At 41.5% G+C, this 18,197-nt stretch overlaps 1 long non-coding RNA gene across 3 annotated transcripts in view; it reads left to right on the top strand.

The window, feature by feature from the left end:
• Positions 1-12,373: 12,373 nt before the first annotated feature.
• Positions 12,374-18,197, top strand: part of LOC137630144 (uncharacterized) — a 109,265-nt gene continuing 103,441 nt past the window's right edge. For 2 of the 3 annotated variants that reach the window (XR_011041676.1, XR_011041674.1), the window contains exons 1-2: positions 12,374-12,490; positions 15,908-15,969. This is a non-coding gene — a long non-coding RNA (uncharacterized lncRNA). The remainder of the gene's footprint in view (positions 12,491-15,907; positions 15,970-18,197) is intronic. The other variant, XR_011041675.1, reaches the window with a different exon arrangement.

Below are 18,197 nucleotides of genomic sequence, written 5' to 3'. Positions count from 1 at the left end.
AGCTGTGACCTACTGCTATGGTCTACGGAATGGGGAAAATTTTCCTAACCTTATGTTTACAGAAGTGCATTCTCTTGTTCTCCCAAGGATTTATTATTCAGATAACTTGCATGGAAGTGAAGTGAATTTTTTTTTTTTTTTAGATATTAGGTTTTGCATTGTATATATTTTATAGTTCATCTGTGTATTAATTTTTGAGAACAGATGGGTCTTGTGTACAGCGTTTAAGTGTCCAATTGATTAAATAAATCTTTTGAGGTACACCTATGTTACCATTCCCATTGTCAAGTTAAGTTGAACTTTAAATTCTAATATGATATTGGTTTTACAAATATATAAATTTAAAACTGTGGTAAGATCTGTAATATGTATTAAAATAAATAATACTGGCAAAATTGTTTTATTCATATTTCCTGTATTTGGGATGTGTTGATAACTTTGTTTCCAACAAACTATTCAGATAATTGAAACTTTTATTCCATTTCAAACATAAAAAGGACCGTAAACTTGATAGGATATTACAGTATTTAATGTAAGCAAACGCTACGCGATGAGGGCACTTCTTAGTGTGCTTTAAGTGTAGACTAACATACTCTTAGATTATACACGAGGTTCTTTAGTGTCCCTGTCGTCCTAGCTGCAGTTCTTCTTTTGTTCTTCTTTCTTTCCATTTTGTCTCTTGTTCCTTGACTGCTTTGATTTTACCCTTCTCCAATTTTCAAATGTACAATGTTTAGTTTAATCTTCTCACTGTGCCAATCACATGTGAGTAAATATGTCTTTGGTCTTATCACTTTTGTATGATAGAATAAAGAAAATTGTAACAACCTTGCCCAAGATGTCTGAAAGAGAATTATTATTTTTATCATAGTTATTAGCTAAGCTCCAACCCTAAGTGGGAAAGCAAAATGCTTTAAGTCCAAGGACTTCAAGAGGGAAAAATATCCCAGTGAGGAAAGTATTCTTACTATACTCGACAGTGAAAAACTGCTGATATTGGAGGCCACCTGGATTTTAACTTTATTCCCTGACTGGTGATACACATTACTAATCTCTGAATTAACTTTTTTTTTTTTCCCAACCCCCACTCCACCTCACTACCCTTACTCTAGTCTTTCGTTCTCTCTCTCTTTCTGTATCAATTGGTGTATTTCAAAAATTGTATCCAAAATGATTTTAAGATTTTTGTTCCACACCACCACTGAGATAAAGTTCAAGGTATGTTGTCTGTTTAAGGGTTTCCTCTCATCCTGACTATGGCTTATGACCGATGGCCCTCCCATGTGTATGTGCCAGACATAATGAAGTAGGAAAAGGGAAGATTTCCCGCCAAGCGAGTAGTGTGTGTAATGGCTTATAGGGCATGGTGGGAGTATATGTGATGGCCTGTTGGGGAAAGGGGTGTGGTTGGTGTGCTTTGGGCTTTGAGTTCCAAGGACAGTGAACAAGAGCAGATTGAGAAAGTGAGTGATAAAGGAGGCAAAAGCCTTGGCTAATGTAAAGGGATGAAATACAAAAAGAATTTGATAAAAGGAAAAATTGAGCCTGTGAAGGGACTGGGGATGGGGGAAGGCACAACCAGTTTGAATAAAGTTAATGCTGGTACTAAGGGTTGTAAACTAATGAATATTTGAACAAGCAAGCGTTTGAAGGGAAGCGGAGAGAACTAGTGATGAATTGGAGGAAAATATGAAAAGAGTAAGGATGAGGCTTTGGAGAGCGGTTTGGTTATTTGCGGGGACATGGCACCAGTTGGGGATTCAGGTTCAAGCCAAGTAACCTCCACTCAGCATATACAGTAAATTTTTCAATATTAATCTTACCCGATAATCATGTAGCTGTCAACTCTGTTGCCGACAGAAATCTACGGTCGGGATACGCCAGCGATCGCTATACAGGTGGGGGTGCACACAACAGCGCCATCTGTGGTCAGGTACTCCAGTACTTCTTGTCAACACCACCTCAATTTTTTCCTCTGTCGTGCCTCCGGCTAGACCTACATGGATACGCTGTTGATTCTGGAGTTATTGTTCACGATTTGGTGATGTATTTGCTCTAGAGTTTAGCCTTCGCTATTCAGGAAGCTTTATCATTAGCTTAGCAAGTTTTTTGGAATTAATTTGATTTAATTTTGGTGACGAAGAGAGTATGAACTCTCTTTCACTTTTAATGGCCGACCCTTCCCTTAGACGGAAGTGTTGGTGTCGAAGAGAGTATAGACTCTTTCTTAATTTTGCCTAACAAAGTTATAGATTTATTTTATATCTCTCCGCCTTTTATAGGCCTCTTCGATTAACTTCCTTTTATTATAAACTTATTAAAATTAATTTTTATGTTTTGTTTATATGCGACCTTTCCTAATAGTAGGCGGTCTTTTCTTGGAACCGAAGTTAATTAACATTGAGCCCGTCATTTCGTTTTTACCTGTTAACATTTTATGCTATTTTAATGTTTTTTGAAAGAATTTCTTTGATAGTCTCGTACTGTTTTCAAAGTTGAACTAACGTTTTGTTTTGTCTCTGCAGTTGTTGACGTTCAGAACGTTCAACTTGCGCTCTATCGTTACGATAGAGAGAGAGTCACGTTGCAGTAAGAGTAAACCGATTCTAGCGTTTTGTTCATTCTTTCTTAGCTTAAATGGTTTTAATTCTAATAAAGGAACTTTTTATTTGGGAAATCTTTCAGTTTTTTTCCTTTAACAATAATATGTTTTAACGATATATATAATTGGGCTCATCTCTCAGGTTCTAAGTCAAAAGAGAGGAGAGAGAGATAGAGACGGAGGGAGAGAGAGGAGGATAAACGTTTCGTTCAAGCGGGTAACGTTGTTATCGTTTTTGCTCTTCTCCCTAGTCTCTTTAGGGGAAGAAGGTAAACGTTTCTAGAGTTTTATTCTTGTTCCCAGGCTTTATGCGGTGAGAGATTTTAAACGTAGTTTATTTGATCTAGTGTTTAGTCTCTTTTCCAGCCACTGAATTATTTATCTTTCATTATGTTTTTCTGTTACATTGTAATACTGTTTTCGCAATTACTAACTTTTAATGAAGGATAGAATTGCGTGTTTCAGGTACAAACCACTTAAAGTTTCGAGTTCAGTGAAATAAGTGCAAACAGAAAATCAAAAGTGATAAAGTGATAAGCGCAAAGTGTTACAGTGTTGCGTTCGAGGGTTCGTCTGTTCGTGCCAGTTGTTCGCCTAGTCTGGGACCTCTTACAAGCTCCCAAGCCCAGGGGAGAAGTAACGTCGAAGGACTTATGGGTTCATCAGGCCTTGATCGACGAACAGACGTTTCCCTCCGTGGTTTCGGGTGTAACCAACTCACGTAGCCGACGTGATCACCCCACCCACACAAAGACGAGAGAGCCCATTTATTCCTCGTCTGCGGAAGAGGTTTCTCGCAGAAACCATGGACCAAATCTTGCAGCTTTTAAGTGCAAGTCGGTCCCTTCCGCGCAAGTCCAACTCCTAGGTGTAGCCACTAGCACTGGGTCAGTTCGGACTTGCTGCAGTACGACAACTGCACACCTCCCAGAGAGGCAAGGTGGTACCGCAACAGGCAGTAACTCCGTCTGTTGCCGCATCAACTGTTTTAGACCCTCAGTCTCAACGGACAGTAGCTCCGTTTGTTGTTGTCTTTCATAGACCCTAGTGGTCTATGCTGCAGACAATGCAGTCTCAGCTTGCGGTTTTGATGCAGGAGTTTCAGGCAGAGAAGGTTAGCACACCTCCTCCTGCGAGCGCTCCTCCACCTCTGCGCAGTCCACCCTGCCAGACGTATGATGTTGAGGCTCCTCCTGCCTCCACGCGTGAGCTGCCGCATTGGGAGTTGCCAGGTACCAGCGCTATGCAGCAACCTCCTCTTACCTTGAGGCAGGAGCCTCTTGCTATGCGGCAACCTCCTCAACCCTTGAGGCAGGAGCCTCATGCGTTGCGGCAACCTCCTCCACCCATGAGGCAGGAGCCTCATGCGTTGCGGCAACCTCCTCCACCCATGAGGCAGCAGCCTCATGCGTTGCGGCAACCTCCTCCACCCATGAGGCAGCAGCCTCATGCTATGCGGCAACCTCCTCTATCCATGAGGCAGGAGCCTCATGCTATGAGGAGCCTCATGCTATGCGGCATCCTCCTCAACCCATGAGGCAGGAGCCTCATGCTATGCGGCAACCTCCTCTACCCATGAGGCAGGAGCCTCATGCTATGCGGCATCCTCCTCAAACCATGAGGCAGGAGCCTCATGCTATGCGGCATCCTCTTCAACCCATGAGGCAGGAGCCTCATGCTATGAGGAGCCTCATGCTTTGCGGCATCCTCCTCAACCCATGAGGCAGGGACCTCATGCTATGAGGAGCCTCATGCTATGCGGCATCCTCCTCAACCCATGAGGCAGGAGCCTCATGCTATGCGGCAACCTCCTCTACCCATGAGGCAGGAGCCTCATGCTATGCGGCATCCTCCTCAACCCATGAGGCAGGAGCCTCATGCTATGCGGCATCCTCCTCAACCCATGAGGCAGGAGCCTCATGCTATGAGGAGCCTCTTGCTATGCGGCATCCTCCTCAAACCATGAGGCAGGAGCCTCATGCTATGCGGCAACCGCCTCAACCCATGAGGCAGGAGCCTCATACTATGCGGCATCCTCCTCAACGCATGCGGCATGAGCCTCATCCCTTGCAGCATGAGCCTCATCCCATGCAGCATGAGCCTCATACCATGCAGCATGAGCCTCATCCCATGCAGCATGAGCCTCATCCCATGCAGCATAAGCCGCACGCCATGCAACATGCTCTGCTTACCTTACAGCATGCTCTACATACAGCATGCTCTGCATACAGCATGCTCTGCATACCTTACCGCATGCTCCTCAGTCACACATCTTTGGTTGTTGCCAACTCACAAGACTGTCAAGCAGTTTCATAACGTTGCCTTCTGGTCTGCTGCTTTTGCACCAGTGAAACCCTCACTGAGAGAACTTAGCTTTTCTCGGATATGGTTCCTGTAGATGAGAAAGTGCTATTCTCCCTCCTTCTGATATTCCCTTGAGGACTCTGTCATTTGGAAAGGAGCCTTTAGCTGCTTAGCCTCCTATGGACTTTAATTTAAGCATAACATGCTTCCAGGGAGGGTAATGGTTCCACTTCAGTCGCTAACCCCGTCTGTTACCACACCTGCTCCCATAGACCTTGAGCTTTGTTGCAAGACATGCAGTCCAAGCTTAGTCCTTGTTAGAGGATTTTTTTTTGTTTACGGAGTCAGTGTGTCACTGGGAAGACGTTCAACAACCAGCAGAAGTGACTTGTTGTGACGCAGTGCGGCAACCTCAGCAACCCGATAAGGAGTTGTCTGTACGACCCAGACAGTCTAGACAGTTTCGGGTTGTCGCTGTACTTCCTCGCTTCCCCATGGTTGACAGTTCACAGACTGTGCAGCAGTACCATGATCTTGTGTCCGGCTCCGTCAGACGACTGGCTTTTAAGAGCTCCCACAAGTCGTCGCTGTCTGGAGATTCTCAGATGGACTATGGATCTGACCAAGGAACTGGGCCTCCTGGTCAATTTTGAGGAGTCCCAGCTCGTCCCATCCCAGACCATTGTCTACCTGGGTATGGATCTTCAGAGTCGAGCTTTTCGGGCTTTTCCGTCGGCCCCAAGGATCTACCAAGCCCTAGAATGCATCCAGAGCATGCTGAGAAGGAACCGATGCTCAGTCAGGTAGTGGATGAGTCTAACAGGGACACTTTCATCGCTGGCCCTGTTCATCGAGTTAGGGAGACGCCACCTCCGCCCCCTTCAGTATCATCTAGCTGCTCACTGGATAAAGGACATGACGCTAGAGACGGTCTCAGTTCCTGTTTCCGAAGAGAGGAGGTCTACTCTCACGTGGTGAAAGAACAGCTTTCTTCTCAAGGAAGTCTACCTTTGGCTGTTCAGAAACCCGACCGCCGTCTCTTCTCTGACGCATCAGACACGGGCTGGGGTGCGACTTTGGACGGACAGGAATGCTCGGGAACATGGAATCAGGAGCAAAGGACACTTCACATCAATTGCAAGGAGCTGTTGGCGGTTCATCTGGCCTTGATAAACTTCTAGTCCCTCCAGCTTAACAAGGTGGTGGAGGTGGACTCTGACAACACCACAGCCTTGGCTTACATCTCCAAGCAGGGAGGGACTCATTCGTGGAAGTTGTTCTAGATCGCAAGGGACCTCCTCATCTGGTCAAAAGATCGAAAGCTCACGCTGGTAACGAGGTTCATTCAGGGCGATATGAATGTCATGGCAGATCGCCTCAGCCGGAAGGGTCAGGTCATCCCAACAGAGTGGACCCTTCACAAGAATGTTTGCAGCAGACTTTGGGCCCTGTGGGGTCATCCAACCATAGATCTGTTCGCTACCTCGATAACCTAGAGGCTCCCGTTGTATTGTTCTCCGATTCCAGACCCAGCAGCAGTTCACGTGGATGCTTTTCTGCTGGATTGGTCCCATCTCGACCTGTATGCATTCCCGCCGTTCAAAATTGTCAACAGGGTACTTCAGAAGTTCGCCTCTCGCAAAGGGACACGGCTGACGTTGGTTGGCTCCGCTCTGGCCCGCGAGAGAATGGTTCATAGAGGTACTGCAATGGCTGGTCGACATTCCCAGGACTCTTCCTCTAGGAGTGGACCTTCTACGTCTACCTCACGTAAAGAAGGTACACCCAAACCTCCACGCTCTTCATCTGACTGCCTTCAGACTTTCGAAAGTCTCTCAAGAGCTAGGGGCTTTTCGAAAGAGGCAGCCAGTGCGATTGCCAGAGCAAGGAGGACATCCACTCTCAGTCTATCAGTCTAAAGGGGAAGTCTTCCGAAGCTGGTACAAGGCCAATGCAGTTTCCTCAACCAGTACCACTGTAACCCAGATTGCTGACTTCCTGTTACATCTAAGGAACGTAAGATCCCTTTCAGCTCCTACGATCAAGGGTTACAGAAGTATGTTGGCAGCGGTTTTCCGCCACAGAGGCTTGGATCTTTCCACCAACAAAGATCTACAGGACCTCCTTAGGTCTTTTGAGACCTCAAAGGAACGTCGGTTGTCCACTCCAGGCTGGAATCTAGACGTGGTCCTAAGGTTCCTTATGTCATCAAGATTTGAACCTCTCCAATCAGCCTCTTTTAAGGACCTCACATTAAAACTCTTTTCCTCGTGTGCTTGACAACAGCTAAAAGAGTAAGTGAGATCCACGCCTTCAGCAGGAACATAGTTTTCACGTCTGAAACGGCTACATGTTCCTTGCAGCTCGGTTTTTTGCTAAAACGAGCTTCCTTCACGTCCTTGGCCTAAGTCGTTCGAGATCCCAAGCCTGCCCAACTTGGTGGGGAACGAACTGGAGAGAGTACTTTGCCCAGTTAGAGCTCTTAGGTACTATCTAAAAAGGTCATAATCTTTACGAGGACAATCAGAAGCCTTATGGTGTGCTATCAAGAGGCCTTCTCTTCCAAGGTCTAAGAACTCAGTTTCTTACTAATTCAGGCTCCTGATTAGGGAAGCACATTCTTATCTGAAGGAAGAAGACCTTGCTTTGCTGAAGGTAAGGACACATGAAGTGAGAGCTGTGGCTACTTCAGTGGCCTTCAAACAGAACCGTTCTCTGCAGAGTGTTATGGATGCAACCTATTGGAGAAGCAAGTCAGTGTTCGCATCATTCTATCTCAAAGATGTCCAGTCTCTTTACGAGAACTGCTACACCCTGGGACCATTCGTAGCAACGAATGCAGTAGTAGGCGGGGGCTCAGCCACTACATTCCCATAATCCCATAACCTTTTTAACCTTTCTCTTGAATACTTTTTATGGGTTGTACGGTCGGCTAAGAAGCCTTCCACATCCTTGTTGATTTGGCGGGTGGTCAATTCTTTCTTGAGAAGCGCCGAGGTTAAAGGTTGTGATGAGGTCCTTTAGTATGGGTTGCAGCCCTTTATACTTCAGCACCTAAGAGTCGTTCAGCATCCTAAGAGGACCGCTACGCTCAGTAAGGAAGACGTACTTAATAAAGGCAGAGTAATGGTTCAAGTCGTCTTCCTTACCAGGTACTTATTTATTTTATGTTATTTTTGAATAACTAATAAAATAAAATACGGGATACTTAGCTTCTTTGTTAACATGTATGCTGGTCTCCACCCACCACCCTGGGTGTGAATCAGCTACATGATTATTGGGTAAGATTAATATTGAAAAATGTTATTTTCATTAGTAAAATAAATTTTTGAATATACTTACCCGATAATCATGATTTAATTGACCCACCCTTCCTCCCCATAGAGAACCAGTGGACCGAGGAAAAAATTGAGGTGGTGTTGACAAGAAGTACTGGAGTACCTGACCACAGATGGCGCTGTTGTGTGCACCCCCACCTGTATAGCGATCGCTGGCGTATCCCGACCGTAGATTTCTGTCGGCAACAGAGTTGACAGCTACATGATTATCGGGTAAGTATATTCAAAAATTTATTTTACTAATGAAAATAACATGTTTCGTATACTGTACTGGCTTGGTAAATGAGGTATGGCTCTAATTTTTCATACTTTGTTTTGGTTGGACGAAGTAACTTGTGCAGAACATTGTGCCCCTGATGTCACGGAAGATAGAAGAGACTGTGCCTTGTGTTAGGCAGAATACTGTTACAGTAGAATCTGTGTGAGAGTACTAACCCTAATATTAATTATTGTACAAAAGGATTAGCCTCGTTAGTGTAGGCATTACTTGATGATCTTTGCAACTTCCTTAGCTACAGAATGTTTTACTTACATCAATATCTTCATTCCTTCCCATCTTCCATCATACCTGGTTAGTCATAATTTTTCCTTCACAGTGTTACTGCTGGGGTTTCCCTCATTTGCACATCTTCACCAAATATCCACCTTGGTCATTGTGTATTGCTACATAGACTGAGTTCTATAAATCCAAACCTAAAATGAATAGCGACATTTTGGATAAAATGTGAAATTGAACAAGCCACTTGCAAATCAAAGTACTTATTTTGACTCTACAGGAGGAAAAATAAGAAAAAGCACCTAACATTACTAGTTGTAAAGATAGCACCACAGAAACATTATGGTCAAAAGTTATGGTAGCATATCTAGCTTAGTCCCTTGGTCTATTTACCTCCTCAGTATGTAAAATTCAGTCTGTAAACTCATTTGAAGTAAGGTTATTCTAGACTAGTGCAGTCTGATAGCAATTCCATAATGAATAGCAAGATTAGAAATAAAATGAAGAAAATGTTATAAAAAGATAGTTGCTACACTTGAGAATAACTTCAAAGGAAACCTATGTACCAATTTTACTTGGTACTCGGATGCCTGCGAATCAGGTATTGGAAATTGCCGTAGGCCTAAAGTATATTTTTAACATGGATGAACCATTAATCACTGTGCACACAACATTTTTTGGGTCATGACCAAAAAATTAACTTCCTTAGGTTCTACAGTTAAAATGTTACTTGTGGAATAGTGTGCCTGGTCTTTATCCTGTTCTTTGCCTAATCTACAAAAACTGGAACACCCTGGAAAAGTTGTTTGCCTATCCTTGTGTGTTCTAGGAGAAATGTTTGATCAATAGGCACTGGTTAGTTATGTGGACGTTCTTGCTTGAACTAAACCTGTTCATTTGACAACGTTGAAGGCATAACTTACTAATGTTAAAAAGGCCAATTCCTATGCGCCAAAAGAGTATGATGTTCATTTAGCATTTGATCAAGGAAAACTGGGAACCAATGTCAAAGAACTTTACTGGATACTTAAATTTTGTAAATCATGAAGACTATTTGTGAAATGTTCTTTTGTGGAAAAGCCTCACAAATCATATTAGGAAACTTTCGACTGAAGTCTCCAGTGACTAGCATTTAAAAAAAAACAAAAAAAAACTGAAAAACTTAGATGTCTATGGCATTGGCTATTGAAGAAATGCCCGGTCATAGCCTTGAAGGAGATCTTGGATCTTTGATAGGGGCTGGATCCCTAACAGATTAATGCATTTTTGAGATCCATATTTTTTCTTTCATGTTGGGAACATTTTTCGTCTTAAATACACCCAGTTTTTAGACTTTACTGTCCAATCTCTTAGGATTTCAAGCTGTGGAATGCTATGTTTCCATGTGTGTTGAATGGTCCTGCTAAACCTTGCTCGTAGATTAGCCTAGCTTTATGTCCCAAAATTAATCTGTCCATATGTACATGAGTGTTGTAGAAAACTCTATTTTACAGTCCTCATATCTTACTGTACTAGTATGCTAAGAGACCACACAAAATGAAGTTGGAGCATGGAACACCTAAATCATCTAGAAGTAAGACACTGTAATGTTCCTACTGTAAGCAAAGGTTCAAGAACGGTGACCCCAAATTTGGTCGTATAGGAATGTACATAAAGAACAATTAATATAAAGTCGCATTTTTTCAAGGACACAAGTAGAACATACTGAACTGTAACCTGACCAAAATACATTGGTAACACTAGAAAATGCAGTCGGGAGAACAGTTGAAACCTAATGTAAGGTTTCAAGGCTAACCCAGTACAAATTTAGATAAACCTGGTGGACTAGAAACATTTTGTACTTCATACATAGAATAAAAACATGAAACTCAAATAGTCGTAGCTATGGTATTAAGGACAAGAAATGAACTTTTCAGCTCTTGAATTGCCAAAACGAGCTAGTGTATATGTGGGTGAAATATGAACTTTTTGAATTATCAAATATGGCTTTTAGTCATAGTTTTGTCAGTAGCATAAATTCTGATTAAGTTTAACCATTAATTACTACTACAAGTGGCTGTCAAATGCCAAGACTTATGTTGTACGGATTTATTAATTTATTTTAGTCATGCCTTAAATATAGCTGATAGCCATTTTCTTTAGGTAATCCAAGTTAACGCTGTTCCAAAATTATTTCACATAAAATTTATTGTGCTTATTTCATAATTATCTTTCATTATTTAATAATTAATTGATTGCAGTGTTAACCCGTTCATCTACCATTCGCATGGCAGCAGATCAATCCCTGGCCAGGACCGTGAGTTTAAGCTGTTTACTGGGAAGGCCACTGCTGTGGTTAGGCACCACAGTGGGGGGTTTGGCTTGCCTGGCTGACGTTCTGGTGACCATCCATTCTGATAATAAAACTGGAACTGAAACCAGACACCTTTAACCTTAACCTTTATTGAGGACCTATGAACATTATTTTCCTAGATGTTTTAGATGTGGTATGTCTATAAAGTATTTTTTTTTTTATTTCAAACCCTTTGAAAGTTTCTTCCAATTTAGTGATTTGTAAAGATGTCTCTGTAGACGATGATGGAAGTCTCTTCAATATGTCATAGAATTTAACCAAGTCGTTGTTATAATCCTAACCATAGAACTACTAATGTAATTCTCTTTGCTATAAGCAGAATATATGAGATATCGCTTTAAAAGGGCCACATTGATGTGAAATAAAAGATAGGTAGATGTTTAAAGGTTTATTTGTCTGATGGTTAAAGGTAAATGACCATAGCAGACCCTACCTGAATAGACTTCAAGGTCTGAATAGACATATATCATATACCGTATACGCATTACTATTTTCTTCGACCCATTACAGCCATAAATAGATTGTATTTAGCCTATTTATTGCCCTCTAATTTGCAGGAATTCCTATCAGCTCTACCTGCTTTTTCAACTAGGCCTAGTGAGTTTTTAATTATTTTTTTTTTTTACTGTTCCTATATTCAATTGTTTGTTTTATTTGATAAATGCAATATTAAATGGGTCACCTGTAGTGCTGAGTATATTATGAAAGCGATCAATAATTAATTTCGCAATTTCTGCCATTTTATTGTACTTTAGTAATGATGAATGATCTATGCGGTATTTATTGTCATTGAATGCTGCATACATATTTAGGAATTTTGGTGTATTTTTAGTCAATACAGTATTAAGATAACGCAAAATTCAACGCTATTTTGCTAATGCATCATAGTAAAAGTATAAAAAATATATATAACTAATAGTTACTGGATTTCAACTTTTCAAGTTCTCAAGTAACTGAATTATACAGTGTTGCCAGTAATGGGAATTTATTCTTAGATTTGGGAATTTTGTGTGTCGTGGGGATATTCTGTACAAATTTCTATGCAGAGGATACAAAGATGAGTACACCTTTATATTGTTGCAATTAGTTTGCTCGAACTTACATGAAGTATAGTAAGTAATTTCTATATTAGTAAAGCCTACATGATTATAAGAAAATATATTTGTGGAAATGGGGATTATTTTTGTTGTTTTAGGGATTTTTTATCACGAGTTTTGAGGATTTTTAGACACCCATGCCCATCTGACATTCTGGCAACACTGCTAGTTGCCAGTCTTGATATTAACTGTCTGTGAAGTGTTTGGTTTGCGATATGCTTATGAATTTGTTCGGTAAATCCCGTGTCGTGTCATATGACAATTCCCCTAGCCTAACGATAGGCCGAGGTTAGTGTCAAGGTATATAAACTAGAAAGTCATTGTTTGTCTGCCAGTCATGATATACATTGTTATATGGTATAGGCTAGAAGGTTAGGTTAAGATGCTTCCTCCTCTTTTTAAAGTGCCTAATCTCTGTCCACACGATCGAGCATGCCCGATGGGCAAACAGTGATACAAGACCACAATAGGTAGTAAGAATGAGGGTTGATGACGTCAGAAGGTGGAAAACTAAAGGCAAAGATCTGGAAACACTGTATGATGCCAGATTCCTGTCTGTGGTTTTCCTGCTTCTGAGGTCATTAACCCTCATTCTTACTAACTATTGTGGTCTGGTATCACTGTTTACCCGTTGGGCATGCATGAGCGTGTGGACAGGGCTATTAGTTAGTAGGTTTTTCCCGGGATTGATGGATAATTTAGCACTTGGCAGGTCAAGTTTAAAAGCTAATGTTGTAATTTTCCGGTGTTAAATATATACTTTATATAAAAAAAGGTAAATTTTTAGTTTCAGCCAAATTTGGAAAAATGCAATAAAAATATATTTGTTGCATCAGAAATAGTGTGGTTTCAATGAATTTAATGTTTATTTTGACTGCAAACCAACCGATTTAGAGATTTACTATGTATACCCTAGTTCATCCCACCAATTATGGGGGACACCCTTTGGGAAAAGGGGTTTTGGGTGGGGGAAGGGGGAGTAGGGTGTTGGGGCATTGAATGATATTTGCAATAAATGAATAATTAACGTTCCAGCACCCCTCCCCCATACCCCTAACTAGGCCTACCGGGGGGAGGGGGGTAGGGCCCCCCAGCGACCCCCCTTAAAGCCACAGTAATTTTCAGGGCACCACAGAACCTAACAAACCCACCTAACCTAACCTAGGGGCCCTGTACCCCTACCGGGGGGGGGGGGGCTTCGCCCCCCCCTGCGACCCCCCCTTAAGGCCACAGTAATTTTCAGGGCACCACAGAACCTAACAAACCCACCTAACCTAACCTAGGGGCCCTGTACCCCTACCGGGGGGGGGGGGCTTCGCCCCCCCTGCGACCCCCCTTATGGCCACAGTAATTTTCAAGGCACCACAGAACCTAACAAACCCACCTAACCTAACCTAGGGGCCCTGTACCCCTACCGGGGGGGGGCTTCGGCCCCCCTGCGACCCCCCCTTTAACCAGGGGTAAATTTGAATATATATATTTTGTTAAATCACTTCTTACCTTAAACGGAAGATGACGATGAAGATGTGGAAGGTTGTGGTTGACCCTCTTCTGAATCATCAAGTACTGGAATACGTTCAGATTTGGTACAATACCACACATGTCTATCCTCACGAAAATGTAAAGGCGAATCACATTTACCACACTGGACACTTAAAGGTAATACGGAATGCTCCCTTAGAAAACGATTCACTACTTCAGGAGTTCCATTATAATTCCCATGAAATCGGCCGATCACATCAAAATAGGAATAACGACATATTTCACACAACCGTACCGGAGGATCCATGACAGTTAAGTGACGTGTGATGAAAATATAGAAACCGGAACTTTTGAAAACCGAAAACAAACGACAATCACGGGTTTCTCCCATAATGAAATAGGGAAAAAAACAAAATACTATCGTTTACAATGTTATATTGCACGAAAAACAGATCCTTGAAACAAGACTGAGAGACCAATGAATCGTCCAATAATAACCCTTGAAAAGAACCCAGTAGTATTTAGATTGGAGGAGCGACATTAGTGGGAGGAGCAAATGCGCATTCAAGTAAATATTGTCACATTACGCAATGGGGCGGAGCCAAGTAAGATGAAAACAGACATACAAACGAACAAGAGCTAGGTCCCGTGGCAGCGTAAAGGTATACAGAATACTTAGAAATAAAATGCAGACCTACATTAACTGAAATAATTATCTCTGTAAGTAGACATCAGCGTCAATAATGTATTGAGAGAAAGTTTTTTGTTATCACGTGCTTTACTAGGAAAATATATTAATATAATACATTTCCCAATTTGGTTGAATCTAAAACTTTACCAAAAAAAATAAGTGTCATTTTCTTAGGAAACAGGCATTTTTCTTAAGGGAAATTTGCCTTTTACTAGGAAAGGTTACTCTGACGCTAAGTACAATAATACCAGTATTGTTTTGGTAAATGTCTAGGAGAAGGCCGCACCCGTTTTTCAAGTATTAACGACGAAAAACGGCAAAAATCAACCAGATTATTGTTGCACAGTGCATAGAAACATGAGGAAATGAATAAAAAAGAAACTAAGACTTAACTCTAACACATAAAATGTAAGCATAAACATACTACTACAATTATGGGGGACCCCAGTGGGAAGCGGGGTTTTTGGGTGGGGGGAGGATGAGAAAAGTGATTTTTCGGGGCACTACCGAACCTAATACAACCAACTAACCTACCCTGGGGGGCCTGTACCCCTACCTAGGCCTACCGGTGGGGGGGGGGGGGCCCTACGCTCCCCTTGCCACCCCCCCCCCCCTTAAGGCCACAGTGATTTTCAGGGCACCACCGAACCTAATACATCCACCTAACCTAGCCTAATAGCCCTGTACCCCTACCGGTGGGGTGGGGGTGCTCCGCCCCCCCTGCGACCCCCCCTTAAGGACACTACCTAACACATCCACCAAACCAAATCCAAAGTGATGGTACTGCTGTATACATCGTTATACTATAACCATTATAATATACCCCATAAATTAATGAAGCTTACCTTAACCTGTTGGTTGATAAAGATATGCTGCTGCTTTGAGGAAAACGTGAAGCCGTTGCGAAGGTTCCCTGACATGCAGGACAATTTTTATTTTGTAAAATTAAATTGTGTCTCTGGTACAAATCCACTAGTTTTTCAATATAACCCCGAATAAGTTAGAACAAGTTCATAGTGACTTAGGAAACAGTCAGGACAAGAAGATGGAATTTCAACTTCTTGTGCAACATGAGATGACATGCTTGCTATGGCCTCCATGTCTAAGAACGAAATGAAATTCCTGGGTGAGGTAATGTATTGTCGCGCTGTTGTATTGTCGCGCTGTTGTATTGTCGCGCTGTGATTGGCCAAACATATATGACGTCATAGTGGATAGGCGCTGTGATTGGCCAAACGTGTAAGACTTCATAGTGGACTAGTTTGTCTGCGGATTATAGTGGTTACAGGGCTCTTTTGAGCAAAAACAAGACACAGTCAACAATAACAACAGACTTAGAAAAATCTGGGAGGAAGACAAGAGTAGCGTGAGTTTGATCATCGATATTTCGACTATTATTGATTTTCACTGAATTATCTCACTGGTATACCATTATTTACATACATTCCTACACATTCTAGTAAAAATAAATTGAATATCACTGATATCTTCATGCGGCCCTCTCCTAGACATTAACCATTGTTTTTTTTTTTTTTTTTTTTCAGAACTGAAGTGGGTTTTAAGCAAGAAAAGACTTTGTTTTAGATCGCCTTAGAATTCCGACAGGGTGAGTGTTAGCTAATAATGTATTTTTAGAGTTTCTTTTATCTAAACCAATATTATAAGGGTGCCGGTTTAGTATGTGGCCTACCTTAAGAATATTGCCTAAGAAATTCTATCTGTTTTAGTATGTGACCTAACCTAACCTAACCTAACAAGTTAGGTAGGCCACATACTAAACTAGAATAAAAAAGGTAGGCCACACACTAAACCAAAATAAAAAAAAGGTAGGCCACATACTAAACCAGAATTAAAAAAGGTAAGCCACATACTAAACCGGCACCAATACAGTATAAGTCCTTTAATGTGTTGTTGTAGAAACATTGAGGTTGTCGGTTTTTTCTAGGATGTGTTTTGTTCGAGTCTCATCTTCTGTGAAAATGTTAAGCAATTGTATTGATTTTTTTTTTCACTTTGCAGATAATTTTACTTCATTGTTATTAAAAACGGATTTTGAGCGAAGTGAAAAATCTATTTTTGGGTGAGATAGCCATGTCGTCCTGATGGACGGTTCCTTCAGTAGCTTCCTAGGGTATATTTAACTACAGTGGATATTCCCAGAGAATTAAACTAAAGGTTATCACAGAATTCTAACTTCTGGTGCGATTACCCTAAAGGTTTCCCTCTAGGATATCGTATATCAACAGGGGACGCATGTATTAGCACGCCACATAGCTATCTGCACCCCATATAGAGTTAACACTTCGATATGGAAAGGTGGCTGAGTAACTGAGGAGCCGTTCTAAAGTTACTCTCATCCGTGGCTACTTTTGGTACTTGAGACGTAAACAAATGGGTGCCATTGCTAAATGACGTCACGTCTGTCTTCATCCTGAGCTCAGCTCCTACCAATCTCCGCGATACAGAGGTCAGGGAGGGGCCTGAAAGGCTGAACTAGAATAGACGGGAGGGTCCATCAGGATGACATGGCTATCTCACTCAAAAATAGATTTTTAAATATTTACCTTAGCCTGTGAATATATAATAGCTGCAACTCTGCGGCTCGACAGAAAACACACTCAAAAAACTCGCGAGCGATCGCTATGAAGGTTGCGGGTGTGCCCACCAGCGCCAACTGTCGGCCAGATACCACTCTTGTATGTAAACAAAACCTTCAATTCTTTTCTGTCGACGTTGACGACAAGACGTATTCATACTCGCTGTAGAACCTGGAGTTTTCTTATCATTTTGGTGAAGTACTTCATTTTGGTTTGAGCTTTCGCAGTACAGGTGTTTTATCTTCAACTTAAATCTTGAACTCGTTTTTGGATAGATTTAATTTTTGATGACTTTGGATTGTTTTTTGGACTTTCCTTGACTTTTAAATGGCCGACCCTTCCCTCAGTACGGAAGTGTGTTTAGGCTTTTAGCAATTATCTTATCACGTTATAAATTAATTATAGATTTTCCTCTATATATTTTATATCTCAACCGCCTTTATTAGGCCTCTTCGATTAGCTTTCCATTTATAATAAACATCAAAATAAATTTTAATGATTTGTTTATATGCGACCTTTCCTGAGAGTAGGCGGTCCTATCTTGGAAACCGAAGTTAAACAACGTTGAGCCCTTTCAATCGTAAATAGCTTTTAAAGAGCTAATGATTTAAAACTTATTAAATGAATATTTGTTAATAGAATTTTTATGAAAGATTTTCTTTGAATAGTCTTCGTACTGTTTCAAAGATGAACTAACGTTTAGTTTTTTTATGCTACGCAGTTTGCGCTCTATCGTTACGATAGAGAGAGAGAGTATCACGGTTTCACTTTGCAGAAAGAGTAAACCGATTCTGACGTTTTGTTCATTCTTCTTTCAAAGCTTAAATGTTTTAAATTCTATTTTAAAGGAACTTTTTAATTGAAAAACCTTTCAGTTTTATCCTTTGGTCAAATAACCTGTTTTTTTTTTGACGAAACGTAAATGGGCTCTTCTCTTAGGTACGAAATCAAGAGAGAGAGAGAGATAGAGACGGAGGGAGAGAGAGGAGAGAAAACGTTCCGATCTTTATCTCGTCCCAAGCGGGTAACGTTGTTCTCGAGTTACTCTCGTCCCTAGTCTCTGTTCGGGGAGAAACGATAAAACGTTTTTAGTTTTTTATTCTCGTCCCAAGGCAATGTACGGTGAGAGATTGAAATCGTAGTTTTGAATGAACTAGTGTTTAGTCTCTTCCCCAGCCACTGATTTTTTTATCTTAAAATATGTTTACTGTTTTTTGCTGGTATTAATGTGCTTGCA

Source organism: Palaemon carinicauda, chromosome 38 (assembly GCF_036898095.1).
Source record: "Palaemon carinicauda isolate YSFRI2023 chromosome 38, ASM3689809v2, whole genome shotgun sequence".
NCBI classification, from domain to species: domain Eukaryota; kingdom Metazoa; phylum Arthropoda; class Malacostraca; order Decapoda; family Palaemonidae; genus Palaemon; species Palaemon carinicauda.
This window is presented reverse-complemented; position numbering and strand designations above follow the sequence as displayed.